The sequence below is a fragment of the Callorhinus ursinus genome, unplaced genomic scaffold (genome assembly GCF_003265705.2).
Source record: "Callorhinus ursinus isolate GAN/ISIS: 27379988/994484 unplaced genomic scaffold, GSC_fseal_2.0 scaffold1, whole genome shotgun sequence".
In the NCBI taxonomy this organism is placed as follows: domain Eukaryota; kingdom Metazoa; phylum Chordata; class Mammalia; order Carnivora; family Otariidae; genus Callorhinus; species Callorhinus ursinus.
In genome coordinates this window covers 140,485,948-140,500,938 of record NW_027397063.1, presented here as the reverse complement: position 1 = coordinate 140,500,938, position 14,991 = coordinate 140,485,948, and the positions used below count along the sequence as shown (strand labels likewise).

At 45.3% G+C, this 14,991-nt stretch overlaps 1 long non-coding RNA gene across 2 annotated transcripts; it reads right to left on the bottom strand.

Annotated features, from left to right (window-relative positions):
* Positions 1-1,984: 1,984 nt before the first annotated feature.
* LOC112833091 (uncharacterized) lies at positions 1,985-13,592 on the bottom strand. Of its 2 annotated transcripts, none has more exons than XR_003210544.2 (4): positions 11,327-13,592; positions 9,504-9,675; positions 6,574-8,060; positions 1,985-6,156 (listed from the first exon to the last, which is right to left on the bottom strand). It is a non-coding gene; the product is annotated as an uncharacterized lncRNA (long non-coding RNA). The 2 variants fall into 2 exon arrangements; XR_012381007.1 differs by having other exon boundaries at positions 1,985-6,693; positions 7,373-8,060.
* Between the last annotated feature and the right edge of the window lie 1,399 nt (positions 13,593-14,991).

Here is a 14,991-nt window from a genome sequence, read left to right as displayed (position 1 = left end):
TGAAAGAACATGCTACACAGCTTAAAATTGTACGATGTATTACTCTTTCAGATAAGGCTGGAGAGTAGATTTCATCTCTCTTGCACTCCCCTTCTTTAAGTAAGCTGGTCCATAGAACTGAGCCTCAATTTCCGACCAGTGTTTCAAATGATCTTATTCTCCTTATTTTCTTAAATCTCTCTTTAATGTTTTCGATCTCTGTCTCTGTGGCATGCATTTTGGTTAAGTTCTTAAGTTCTATCTTCTAGCTTTCTAATTCTCTCTTTAGCTGTATTTATTCTACTGCTAACCTTGTCCTTTTAATTTTTAGTTTTAATTATTATAATTTTTATCTTTAGGACATCTATTTGGTTTTATTCTGAAGCTGCTTTTCTTTAACTCACATTTTCAAGTTTCCCCACTGTTTCTTGAAACATATTAAATATATATTATTTTATCATCTTGTTAGTTCCAATATCTGTATTTCTTTAGAACTGATTCTTCTGTCAGTTTTCTTCCTGCTAGCCTTTACTCATGGTGCCTTTTTTCCTTGTGTGTTTTGTTTGTTTATTTATTTTTCCTTTTCTTGGGAATTTGTGGACATTCTTTCCGAACGAAGATAAGAAAGTTTCCTCCAGAGATTTGAGTTTGCTTTACCTTGCACTAAAGTAACTGTCTTCCCAATATCACTTTATGTCAAGTGATTATCTGAGGTTTCGCTGACCAGTGGGAAAGAGTAAATTTGGGCTTCCAATTCATATGAAGTAATGGCATGTGGTTAAAAAATTATGAGGGACATAGTTCCTCTCTCTGTTCCACACTAAGGATCAAGACTTTCACTTTCCTGGGTGCCTGGGTGGCTCAGATGGTTAAGCGTCTGCTTTCAGCTCAGGTCATGATCCCAGGATCCTGGGATCGAGTCCCGCATCAGGCTCCCTGCTCCTTGGGAGCCTGCTTCTCCCTCTGCCTCTCTCTCTCTCTCTCTCTCTCTCTCTCTGTCTCTCATGAATAAATAAATAAAATCTTAAAAAAAAAAGACTTTCACTTTCCTGAGTTAGGAGTAAGCAGGTCTCTATTAGGTCACTGTTTTACTATGGATGCAATCCTTTGGGGATCCAGCTTTAGGGCTATTATCCTCTTAGACTGTATTTTTTTTTTAAGATTTTATTTATTTATCAGAGAGAGAGAGAGAGAGAACACAAGCAGGGGAGAGGCAGAAGGAGAGGGAGAAGCAGGCTCCCCGCTGAGTAAGGATCCTGATATGGGACTCAATCCCAGGACTCTGGGATCGTGACCTGAGCCAAAGGCAGATGCTTAACCAACTAAGCCATCCAGGCATCCCCTCTTAGACTGTTTTGGGCAAGTCATAATTTTCTCTTCTGTCTTTTTGCTCCTTGACTAGAGAAAGTCATAATTTCACAAAGTTTTATAATGCTGTTAAGACTGAAGCTGGCATCAGGGCTCTATTTACATAAACTAAATTAGTCCCTGCATGAGTATTCCTCTTTTTTCAGATAACGTATGCCTTTAAGAAGGTGGATTTTGTATGTTATTCAGCACTTTTTTTTTTGTCTTTACTATAAGAGAAGGGAAATACAAATATGGAATGGGGGACCTGTAATGTTGGCTTGAAATCAGTATCAATATGGACTCTTGATTTTACATGTGTGCATGGGCATTTATGTGTGTGTGTGTTTATCCTACCTCTGTCCATTGCAAGAGTCTAGAAGCAATAACATCCAGTAACACATAGGATGCTTAGCACCCAGATTTTGGTTTCTAAATTCCATTCCTCACTAAAAGAACTGGACTCCTTGAAAAAAAAAAAAGATTAATTCCATGTCTGAGGATGTTAAGGACATTTGGAGCACTATTTGTGCCAGAAAGCAAGGAAGTTACTCAAATACTAATAGGGACATATGAAAAGGACATAGGAACCAGCCTGAAGAGACTCCCACTGGCCAAATTTGGGAGAATTTGAGCCTCAGAAAAGAATAACAATGGGAACGGATCATAATACACTGAATAACCGCCCCCCCCCATAAATCCATAGTTATACTCTGGATGGAGGGATGGAAGAAGGGAAGTTTGAGAGAAAGCCACCTTTTATAGAAGAATAAATGTCACAGATTAAGTTCCCCAGACTGGAGAATAGAGACTTGTATACAGAAAGTTCACTGGGGAAGGCTTCTACCATCAACACTCTGGGGCACTTCAGAAAGCAGGACTGGGCAGACTGAAGAGGTAAACTGTAATGTCATCATAGCTGAGCAATAGCTGTTTTTTTTCTTTTTTTTTTAAATTTTATTTATTTATTTGACAGAGAGAGAGCACAAGCAGGGGGAGTGGCAGGCAGAGGGAGAAGCAGGCTTCCTGCTGAGCAGGGAGCCCGATGTGAGGCTGAATCCCAGACCCTGATATCATGACCTGAGCCAAAGGCAGATGCTTAACCCACTGAGCCATCCAGGCATCTCAAGAGCTGTTTTCGATAGAGATCTCTGGGGTTGGAATGACTCATCAGAGTTGTCCCAAGTTGGGGCAAGGGACCTGTAGCTGTATTCCCTCCCACTACATTCTTAGAGATGAGGACCATCCTCAAGGAGCATCAGTAACCTTGGAGAAGGTAGTTTCTTTCCAAAGAGGGTGATTCTTGGGAAGGGTCTCAGCTGAGAGCTCTCAGCAGACAACACCGAACGCTGGAGGAGTGAGGGCCTGTCCTGAAGGGGGAACCAGGAAAGCACACCACCACATCCACTACAATGCCAGATAATAAATGTGGAGAAATGATAGAATTTGAAAATTACAATTTTGCAAATTTCAGTGTATTCATAGATCTCGGCAAAGATTATCAATGCCTGGACCATCAATGCTAAAAAGATTTGCTGAAAAGTTTTGGAGGAACAAAATATTCACATGGTTCTGAAATTTCTCCTCACTTTTTAATTATTTTAATTTAATTACTTTTTAATTATAAAGAAGGAAAAAGTACTTTTACAATGGAGTGATCTGACAGAGACCACTTTAGGAGATCAAACTTAATCTCACCAGTAATGGGACAAATTGACCTTATGTGCCTCCTGGTGTGAAGTAATGTGAAGTCCACAGCTTCATCTGCCTTGAATTTTTGCCCACCATTCTAACCTTATCTTTTTTTTTTTTTTAAGACTTTTTATTTATTTGAGAGAGAGAGAAAGAGTACGAGTCGGGGGAAGGGCAGAGGGGGAGGGAGAAGCAGCCTTGCCACTGAGCAGGGAGCCAGACGTGGGGTTCAATCCCAGGACTCCAGGATCATGACCTGAGCCGAAGGCAGATGCTCAACTGACTGAGCCACCCAGGCACCCCCATTCTAACCTTATCTAATTATGAAGAAACAATCAAACAAACCGTATATGGGGTATTCTACAAGACAACCAGCTTGGACTCATCAAAAATGCTGATGTCGTTATGGACAAAAAAGATGGGAGGAATGCCTTAGATGAGGGTTTGACAAACTATAACTCATAGGTCACATCCTGACACACATCCACACCCATTTGTTTACGTATGGTCTATGGCTTCTTCTGTGTTATAAGAGCAGAGTTGAGTGGTTGAAACAGACACCTATGTGGCCCTTCACAAAAAAGTTTGCCAACTCCTGCTTTAAATTAATGATGACGAGAAACATGATAATCAATCACAAGTATACGGCTGAACCTTGATTGGATTCTGGATTTTTTTTAAAAGACCGTAAAAGAAAATCTGGGGAAAATTGGGGAAAATCTGAATATGAATTATATTGTTATATATTATATGTTAAATTATATTATTGAATTAATGTTAAATTTCTTGGGTGTGATAATGGTTTTGTGGTTATGTGGGAGGAGTCCTTCCTCTTTGAAGATATGTGCTGATACAATTAGGAGTTCAATATCAGGATGTTTGTAACTTATTCTTCAGCCAAAGAAAAATCTGTGTGTGTGTGTGTATGTCTATAAAGAAAGGTCAAACAAATGTAACAGATTGTTAAAATTGGCGAATCCAGATAAAGGTTGGTGTTTGTTATAATAACTTGCTTGACTTTTTAGCTTTGAACTTTTTCAAAGTAAAAGTTGGGGAAAAAAGCGGAAGAAAACTTTCTTAATCTTAATTCTTAATCTGGTTAAATATTCGAGAAGTCATTTTTCAGGCTGCTTAAAATGATTCATTTAATTTTCTCAGAATGTAAAGATGAAAAAATTTGAAGTGAATATCCCCAGAATCCCTCTGACATTCTCTTCCTATTCCCATAGATAGAATGACGATTTCTGTCCGAGAGGAGGAGAACTGGGTGCTTGCAGCCTGGGGGAGGCCCAGGCAACATGAATCAGCAGGCTGAAAGAGAAGGCCACCATAATTTAAAGACATCTAGTTACATAGCAGTGACTAGAGAGAGCAGGTGGCCTCTCCTTTCAGTTCCTGATGTTTGGTTTTGAACTTTAAGGAATGGAAATTTCCAAATTAAAAACAGCTTCATGGAAAAAAGTGTGACTGAGTAGTAACATGGTCCTGTGTTCAAATCCCAGCTTCTGCTCGCAGGGCATGTCTAATAAAGACAGCCATCAGCACTATAGCAAGTATTCAGGGGATGCTAGCTATGTGCCAGGCATGGGTCTGAGAACTTCACAAATATTCATTTAATTCTTATAGCAGTATGAGGGGAGCTATTACTGTCATTCTCACTTTACAGAGGAAGAAACTGAGCCCCAAATTGTTAAAAACTGGCCCAAAGTCTCCCAACTGGTGGATGAAAGAGCTAGGATTTGCACCAGACTGTGTCCCTCTGGAGCTCCCACTTGTCACCGTGCCACCATACAGTCTTTCAGATATGGTTGTTCGGGAAAAGAATCAGGGTAAAAGTCAACTGGCCGGTTTGAGGAAGGCCAGTCCATGTGCATGGCCATTAATGCTCTCAGATAAAGCATGCACTAAATTCACTGTAGAGGTCATCCTATGATTGGGCCATTCCAGATGAGGTCTCTGCAAGGACAGTTTTGAAGGGAACCAACTCCATCCACAAAATGGGCTATTTTTTATATGGAATTAAGTAAAAGTCCATCAAATTCAGTTCTGGGCGGCAGGTGGGTCAGCTAGCAAGTTCTAGAAAGTCAGCCTTTCCACTGGGGATATGTGCCTGAATGTCTTCCTTGTGGAAATCTGGATGCTTACTCCTCTTTGCTGTACACTCCCTCCCCCTCCACCGGTCATGGAAGAGAGCACCCAGAGTGGATTTCCTGTCAGCTTAGCCAGAGAGGCTCCCTCATGGGGGCTGGGGCAGGAACCAGTCACAGATACTCTCTGGGAATGAAAGAACGAGCTCTGGGAAAGATCATGCACTTGACCTTGTCAACTTGAGGCGTACCCCAAACTTCCCTATTAGCTTCGTGTAGGTGTACGATGGTGTGACTGACTTGGAGGGACTGAGTTCTCAGATTTTGGGGGCTGCCCTGTGGTTGGGTTACAGTCAGGCCAGGGACTGTGGAGGCTGCAGACACCCTTGGCACAGTGACCTGGCTCAGTGCCTCTGTGCAGCGCACACACACAAAAGATAGTTCTTTTTTTGTGAGTTGGTTTATCCTGGGATGCTGACATTTCCCTGGATGCCATGATGCTACCCTTTTGGGTGTGCGTAATTTCCAGACTACCCGACCCTGGCCAGGTGTCTTAAATTGGAAACACAAGGGAGGGAATCAACTCATCCTGCAGAGTGCCTCGTGGCACCTCTCCTGTCCCATCAAGCGCGGAGGTGCCCCTGCTGGAGTAGCCTCTCTCAGTCCTCACTTCCTAGGGTCTTGGGTTTGTTTCCAGATAAGTCGTGGCTTCTTTTGTCCATTTTTAGAAAGACACTGTTTAGACTTTGCACATAGCTGTGAAAGCAAAAACAGGATTTCTAATACTGGGGATTGAAGAAGAGTTTTTGCAACTCACACCCCAAAGGAGAAGTATGGGCTTCCTCAGCTTCCCCTTGACAATGGAGATGAATGTCATTACACTGGTGACCAAGAGACAGTGAGCAGTAAAACAGATCTGCATCATGCTGGGAGGAGAGTGTTCCGAGCTTCCCTCCCTCCTCGGCCGAGGCGCTGACCAGTGGAGGCTGGGTGCTGGGGGACCGGGCTTCCCTGAGGGATATCAGCCAGCAGAGAGACCCGGGAGCACATCCTGCAAGCAAGAAGTGTGGTCACAGCTCTGGAGGCAACCTCCAACTTGGACCACACTGCGCTACAGTCCTACACAGGCAGGAGGAGGCATGTGGGGCAGTCAGTGCAAACCTTCCCTCCTCACACTAGGCCCTTCCAAGCCCTTCCTACCATTTCTCACCCACTGCCCCTCTGTGACCTGCCTTGCTGGCTGGGGATTGTGGCTGGAGGGCACGTCTGGGAAGGGACGTTAAAGAGAGAGAGAGAGAAGGAAGAAGAGAGGGGGGAAAGAATAAAAACAGGGGGGCCATTGAAGTCAAAGGAGCAGGGAGAGTGGGGAGAAGGAAAGCGGGCCCAGAGGGCTGGAAGTTGGGGACATTTCTGCAGACCTGACCCAGCTCCACACCATGCACTCCACCAGAACTAAGCAAATGCTTACATTCTCATGACAGCAGCGGTGTGAGAAGGCACCTGCAGACCTCCCTCAGAACTCTGGCTGTGGGGGTGTAATGGGCCACTGTGCCCCGAGGTGGCACCCCACACCAGGACTGGTCCATCTCTAGGAGACACAGGACTCCTCAGGCAGTGACTTTGGTTTCGTGACACCCCCCAGTGGCCTTGCCCCAACTGTCCTCCCTCTATCCAGCAGGGGACACACCTACCTGACGGTCTGAAGGCTGTCCTAGCTCCCCATGCTTCCCAACTTCCCCGCAGGTCCTCCTGTGTGTCTCGTCCCTTCCCAGCTCGGCTCTGCCTCTCCGAGGACCAGAAGTAGCAGAAACCCTAACACTAGGTACTAGTGTTATGTTTATTTAACATTTGGGAAAACCAGGGCACAGGGAGCTACAGTGAATTGCCTCGAGTATTGCAGCCAGTATGTGGCCATGCTGAGACTTGAACCCTCCTGCGTACCCGCCATCTGCTCTCAGTACCCTTTCACACATGGGGTGACAGACTCTGAGGTAAGCTCAGAGGTGAACACGCTGTCACATGGCTATTGTGGCCCAGATGCCCCAGGGTACATATTAAGCCATGGAACACCAACCCTCAGTGGTTTGGGGCCCTGAGCTGCTCCTGGGTGGGGATGACATCTCCCTATGCCTTTCCGGAGTCACAGGGGCAGCTCACAGGTGTCAGGGACAAGTCTATGCTCTCAGATGGCATCCCCCATGTTTTGCCAGACATCAGCCATCCCCTGCCTGGCGTCCATGGCTCCTGGGGAGCTGTGTGCCGTGTACCTTGGAGGCTCTGAGCAGCTGCAGGCTTGCTGGCTTCCACGTGCATCTGGGGAAACGGTCTTGCTCCTCAAATAGTCTGGCAAGGTCCCAGAAAGGGCCAGGGCCACATGCTTCCTGCTTCTCCTTCTCCTTTTGCATCACCAGGCCCAAATAGCTCTGCACGGGAGCAGCTCCCCGAGCTACACGCCAGCACCCCCCAAAAGACTGCATCCTGCTGACCAGGGCGCAGCGCATGTCTGGATTCTGGGAGGGCTCGGACGGCACATCCTGCCTCTGCTGAGCTTCAAACTTGCATCTGCATTGCTGTATGAAAGCCCTGCTCTTCTCTGAATCAGTGGTGGAAAGACCTGGAAGACGGGGAAGTAACAGCAGCTAGGATACAAAATGTTGGGTGGATATGGGGATGACAATGCTTTGAAACAGGGAGAGAGAAAAAGACAGGAAAGAGGGTGCGTCTCCGAAGATGTCAGGCCCCCACCAGGAGCAGGTCCTTTGGAAGGCAGCAGGCCCGGAGGATGTTTGCTTGGCTTGTCTGGACTGTGAGGGCGGCTGGGTGGGTTTGCCCACATGTCAACAGGACCTTCTGAGCCCCCAGGATCACTGCTCTTTCAACCATCGCTGACCTTCTCAGCTGGCTTGAGGCTCCTCTTAGTGGTCCCCTGGGTTCTCATGGGGATGCTTTCTTCTTCTGTCAACAGAAAATCCACACTTCCAGGTTATAAAGCCACTGCCACTGTTTTGTACCAACTTGCCCCTTTTTCTGGCCCGAGGAAGGGGTGTGTGTGTGTGTGTGTGTGTGTGTGTGTGTTTGTGTGTGGGCTTGTGCACGTGCGCACGCATGTGTATCGTACCCAGGGCTCGGCCTCTGCCCCACTCACTCCTGGCTGCACAGCCCCCAGGACAGGAAGAGTGCCAGCCTCACAATCCTGACGGCAGGGTAAAGACCACCAGTCAGTGCTGGTGGGCCTTTTGAAGAGATGACACAGAGGAAAGGGCGCTCCGCAAAGGCGATTCCTGTGTCCTCTCTGCTGGGTGGCCTCGGACTGGAGTAGCCCGGGCAGGAGCGGCCGGGAGGTCCAGGCTAGGCTGTGGGAAGCTGCAGGCGATCGCACCCTGCAGGAGGTCGGTGGGCAGCACTGGGGAGGCTGAGGCCAGCCTGGCGGGCAGCGGAGTAGAGGAGGGTGCTGTGAGTGACAGCAGGGAGGGGCTGCTCGGCAGAGGGTCCCGGGGTGTGGGACAGTGGTGAGCAGGCCACTCTGAGGGCTGGCTGTGGAGGCGGGAGGCGGAGAACCCGAGGGGCTCCTTCAGCCCCCTGTGTCCAGTGATTCTTGCTGCTCCTCCCGTTCTGTGAGACCACACTTAGCAAGTCAGCCTCTTTCTCACCAGGCTGAAAAATTGTCCGCCTCACTGGTTTCTAAGCCTGCCACGACAGTACCCACATTACCTAACTCCTCCGCCCACCGCCTTCTTCCTCTGACCTTGGACCGCCCTGAGGCTCTGCCACCCCAGGGAGCACACTGTCCGTCATTTCTCTCATTCCCTCTCTCCAGATACATGCATATCTACCCCATTTGGAATGTGTGCCAGGCCCTACAGGGCAGGAAAAGTCAGGGGATTTTCACCTAATATTTTTCTGGTTGCTTTTCTAACACCTAAATTCCATAAGCAATGGGAAAGAGGGAAGTTTCCGCTTTTCTTTCCTTCTAGACTCTAAGAAGTTTCCTTGGGCAGGAGGAGGGCGCTGGGAATGTGTAGACGTTGGTCCTAGCAGAAGCCTGGACATGCTGCAGGGCCCTCAATCATCCGTGAGGCCCTGGGGGCAAAGGGGTCTGTGCCCTGCTTCCTGGGCTGAGCCCTGGAAAGGAGCAGTCACCCAAACAGGGAATAGATCTAGGCAGACAGGGCCATCACCAGCATACCCCGTGCTGGGTTGTGGCCCAGAAGCAGCACAGTGAATTCTGGGCCCATGGGTGGCACAGACAAGTGAGGACGGAAGCTGGACCGGAGGACCAAGGCAGACTGGAAGGGGAGCCAGTCCACTTGCATGGCTCCGTGGCTGGCATGTAGAGGGGATGGTGGCTGTCTGGTGGACACGTGCATGGAGAGGGGGGATAAACGGAAGGGTAGCTACCAGGTAGAATTGCATGGAGCTGCAAGCAGCAGAAAATCCAACGCCTGGTGGTGTGAACAGCGGGAGGTTCTGTGACTTCTGCACTTAGGGCAGTCCAAGTGCATACAGCACTGTCACCGTGTCACCCAGGCTACTGGCACCTCACCCCTTCCTTCTTTATCATCCTTTTACTCTGAAAAAGAAGGAGCAAGTTGTGGTTTTTGATTTAGGAAATAAATTTAGTTCATGCAAATGATCCACCCTTAAAAAATGAATCATAATTATAGAAGTGCATTCTTCTTTAGTTATATTCAAATATAGCTCACAAATATCAGTGTGCTAACTGAATATAGCTACTCCTGTAACTTCAAGTTGCCTCCTACTCAGCCAAACGGCAAGATTTTACCAGTGGAAACTTAGTCACTATTTCCTCCGCACCCCGCCCAGCTTTATTACTGAGATATAATTTACATGTAACATTGTATACGTTTAGGATGTACATCCTGGGGATGCCTGGGGGGCTCAGTGAGTTAAGCGTCTGCTTTCAGCTCAGGTCATGATCTCAGGGTCTTGGGATCGAATCCCGAATCAGGCTCCTTGCTCAGCTGGGAGTCTGCTTCTCCCTCTCCCTCTGCCACGCCCTGCTCTCTGTTCGCTCTCTCTCAAATAAATAAATAAAATCTTTATATTGAAAAAAAAAAGGATGTACAACCTGATGATCCGACACACATATATATCGCAAATTGATTACCACAATAAGTTTAGTTAACACATCCATTACCGCACATAATTATCTTTCTTTGTGTTTGGTGAGAAACATTTAAGATCTCTTCTCTTGACAAAGTCCAAGTATTGTTAACTATGGTCACCATGCTGCAATTAGATCCTCAGAACTTATCAGTTTTATGGGTAGAAGTTTGTACTCTTTCACTAACGTCTCTCTATCCCCCTCACCCCCCGCCCGCCACCAGCCACCAGCCCCTGACAAACTCCATTCCACTCTCTGTTTCTATGAGTTTGGCTTTTTTAGACTTCACATATAAGTGAGATCATACAATTTTGCTCTTTGTCTGTCTGATTTATTTTATTAAGCATAATGACCTCAGGTTTTATTCATATTGTCTCAAATGTCAGGATTTCCTTCTTTTTTATGGTTGAATAATATTCCATTGAATATATATATCACATCTTTTTTTATGCATTCATCCATCAATGGACACCTAGGTTGTTTCCATATCTTGGCTATTGTGAGTAATGCTGCAGTGAACACGAAGGTGCAGATATCTGTTTAAGATAGTGATTTTATTTTGCTGGGTCGTACGGTAGTTATTTTAAAAATTTTTTTGTGGAACCTCCATACTGTTTTCTGCAGTGGCTGCATCAGTCTTTTATTTTTGATACTAGCTGTTCAAACAGGTGTGATGTGGCATCTCACAGTGGTTTTTTTTTTTTTTTTTTTTTTTCACAGTGGTTTTGATTTGCATTTCCTCAATGATGAGTGATGTTGAGCACCCTTTCACATATCTGTTGGTCATCTGTATGTCTTCTTTGGAGAAAAGTCTATTCATGTCCTTTGTCCATTTTTCGATTGGATAATCACTATTTTATTTTTGCTCCATTAATTTTACTCCTGTAAATTTTTACTACCTTATCAACATCTTGCACATTCTAAATAGCAGCTGCTGAATGCACCCAGCATATGTCGGTAAACACAGAAGTCATATATTTCCAAGGGCCCACTCACGCTAACTGCAGAGCAGAATAATACCTCTTGCATTTCACCCTTCATATTCTGGTAAGCAAAACTGTGTTCATGAAAATGTATGTGAAACTTCAGGTCCTACCTGAGACCCATGGTTGGTCCAAACCTGCATATGCAGCCCCGGCACTTCAGGATATCACCAAAGGTTACTCAGGATACCTATGTACATGAGGTCTTGTGCTACACGTTCTCATCCCCACTCTGCTCCTGAAGAGGGAAGAAAAGCCCATGGGAAGGGTCCTAAACACTGGAATTAAGGCCAGTAGGGCTTGAGGTAAGGCCAGCTAGACTGTGCCCTCTGGGGCAGCAGACAGAGGAAACGCGATGTGAATGTGTGTTAGCCCCTGCTGTGGGCTAGACACTGTGGCAGCTGCTTGCACAGCGATCTCTCATTTTCTCCTCTGAATATAGGCATCAACACCACATTGTTCTGATGAGTAAACTAAGGCCCAAGGCAGTTAAGTAATTTCCAAAGACCAACACTGCCAGAGCAGGGATACTTAACCTTCAAGTCTGGGCTCATCAGGAGGGGTAAGGGTAGATCTTCATGGACAAGACAATAGCAAGATGGCCCTGGGCTCCTTCTGGTCTCACTGAAGGCTCTGTGGAGCAGAGGCGCTGGACCCAGGGGCTGGCACATCTGTAATACTTGGAAAGAGGAGGAAGTCTGTGCGGCAGGCGTTCCCTTATCCTGGGAGGGGCCAACGGTTATCAGGGTGAGTGAAATAGAACTTCCTGAGAGACTAAGATTGATTACCTGGGCTCCTTATATCTCCTAGGGTTGCTCTGACAGTATATTTAGGGTCCACACGCAGTGCTTTCATTGTCCTTTGTGGCCAGTAAAGGTAGAGAAGATTTCAGACATAATCTCTGTTCTTCACTGTTGCAATTGCACTATCCCTAGACTGAGCATTTTCAAAAATCCTTCCTTCTGTAAGGATTCCTTCCTAATCCTTCCTTCTGCTGCCATTTTACTGGTTCATGCCTCTTCAAGTAAAATACCTAGATGCCTTAAGGTGTGACAAACCGCGGGTGAAAAATACTCCAAAGAACTGGCATCAGCATCCCATGCCCATTATTTCCCAGCCTGTGTATCTGCCCATGCTTTGAGTAGTGATGAATTAATGCAGTGTGATTTCTGCTACCTCTGATTAACTTACATCCATGACCGCGATAACCAGGTTGTAGCTAAAAGTCATTTTCTTGACTTTCAGGTTTGAATAGCATCTGGCTAGCAGCCTCTGGGGCAGCCCCTTGCAATATTTCATTAAAATGCTAATGCACCCATAGGATAGCCTGAAATGCCAAGTAACACCACAGACTAAGACTAAACACAACCTTGACAGAATACGGGAGGAATCTGCATTAACTATAAGGCAAGGTCATTTGAAAAGAGAAACCACTGTGACTTTTGCCTTATGAAACAGAAAAATAGTAAATGATATCAGGAAACAATATTTGTAACATATATGAAAGACAAAAGATGATTCCATTTCCTCTATTACAAGCTCTTAAAAAAATCAATTTTATAGACAGGCATGCAGAAGAACGAAACTGGACCATTTCTTATACCATACACAAAAATAAACTCAAAATGGATGAAAGACCTAAATGGGAGACAGGAATCCATTGAAATCCTAGAGGAGAACACAAGCAGCAATGTGTCTGACCTCGGCCACAGCAGCTTCTTGCTAGACCCATCTCCAAAGGGAAACAAAAGCAAAAATGAACATTGGGATTTCATCAGGATAAAAAGCTTTTGCACAGCAAAGGAAAACAACAAACTAATAGGCAACCTATGGGATGGGAGAAGATATTCACAAATGACATATCAGATAAAGGGCTAGTATCCAAAATCTATAAAGAACTTATCAAACTCAACACCCAAAGAACAAATAATCCAACCAAGAAATGGGCAGAAGACATGAACAGACATTTCTCCGAAGAAGACATACAATGGTCAACAGACACATGAAAAAATGCTCAACATCACTTGGCATCAGGGAAATACAAATCAAAACCACAATGAAATACCAACTCATACTCATCAAAATAGCTAAAATGAACAACACAGGAAACAACAGATGTTGGCACGGATGCAGAGAAAGGAGAGCCCTCTTACACTGTTGGTGAGAAAGCAAACAGGTGCAGCCACTCTGGAAATCAGGATGGAGGTTCCTCAAAAAGTTAAAAATAGAACTACCCTACAACCTAGCAATTGCACTACTAGGTATTTATCCGAAGGATACAAAAATGGTGATTCAAAGGGGCACATGCACCCTAATGTTTATAGCAGCAACAGCCAAACTATGGAAAGAGTTCAGATGTCCACTGACAGATGATGGATAGAAAAGAGTATAATAAAAAAGTAATTCAATGCAATCCCCATCAAAATACCATCCACTTTTTTCAAAGAAATGGAACAAATAATCCTAAAATTTGTATGGAACCAGAAGAGACCCCGAATAGCCAGAGGAATGTTGAAAAAGAAAAGCAAAGCTGGTGGCATCAGGATTCCAGACTTCCAGCTCTATTACAAAGCTGTCATCATCAAGACAGTATGGTACTGGCACAAAAACAGACACATAGATCAATGGAACAGAATCGAGAGCCCAGAAATGGACTCTCAACTCTATGGTCAACTCATCTTTGACAAAGCAGGAAAGAATGTCCAATGGCAAAAAGACAGTCTCTTCAACAAATGGTGTTGGGAAAATTGGACAGCCACATGCAGCAGAATGAAACTGGACCATTTCCTTACACCACACACAAAAATAGACTCCAAACGCTTGAAAGACCTAAACGTGAGACAGGAGTCCATCCAAATCCTAAAGGAGAACACAGGTAGCAACCTCTTTGACCTCAGCCGCAGCAACTTCTTCCTAGAAACATCGCCAAAGGCAAGGGAAGCAAGGGCAAAAATGAACTATTGGGATTTCATCAAGATAAAAAGATTTGCACAGCAAAAGAAACAGTCCACAAAACCAAAAGACAACCGACAGAATGGGAGAAAATATTTGCAAATGACATATCAGATAAAGGGCTAGTATCCAAAATCTATAAAGAACTTATCCAACTCAACACCCAAAGAACAAATAATCCAGTCAAGAAATGGGCAGAAGACATGAGCAGACATTTTTCCAAAGAAGACATCCAAATGGCCAACAGACACATGAAAAAGTGCTCGACATCGCTCGGCATCAGAGAAATCCAAATCAAAACCTCCATGAGATACCACCTCACACCAGTCAGAATGGCGAAAATTAACAAGTCAGGAAACGACAGATGTTGGCGGGGATGTGGAGAAAGGGGAACCCTCCTACACTGTTGGTGGGAATGCAAGCTGGTGCAACCACTCTGGAAAACAGTATGGAGGTTCCTCAAACAGTTGAAAATAGAGCTACTGTTCGATCCAGCAATTGCACTACTGGGTATTTACCACAAAGATACAAATGTAGGGATCCGAAGGGGTATGTGCACCCCAATGTTTATAGCAGCAATGTCCACAATAGCCAAACTGTGGAAAGAGCCAAGATGTCCATCGACAGATGAATGGATAAAGAAGAAGTGGTATATATACGCAATGGAATATTATGCAGCCATCAAAAGGAATGAGATCTTGCCATTTGCAGCGATGTGGATGGAACTGGAGGGTGTTATGCTGAGTGAAATAAGTCAATCAGAGAAAGACATGTATCATATGACCTCACTGATATGAGGAATTCTTAATCTCAGGAAACAAACTGA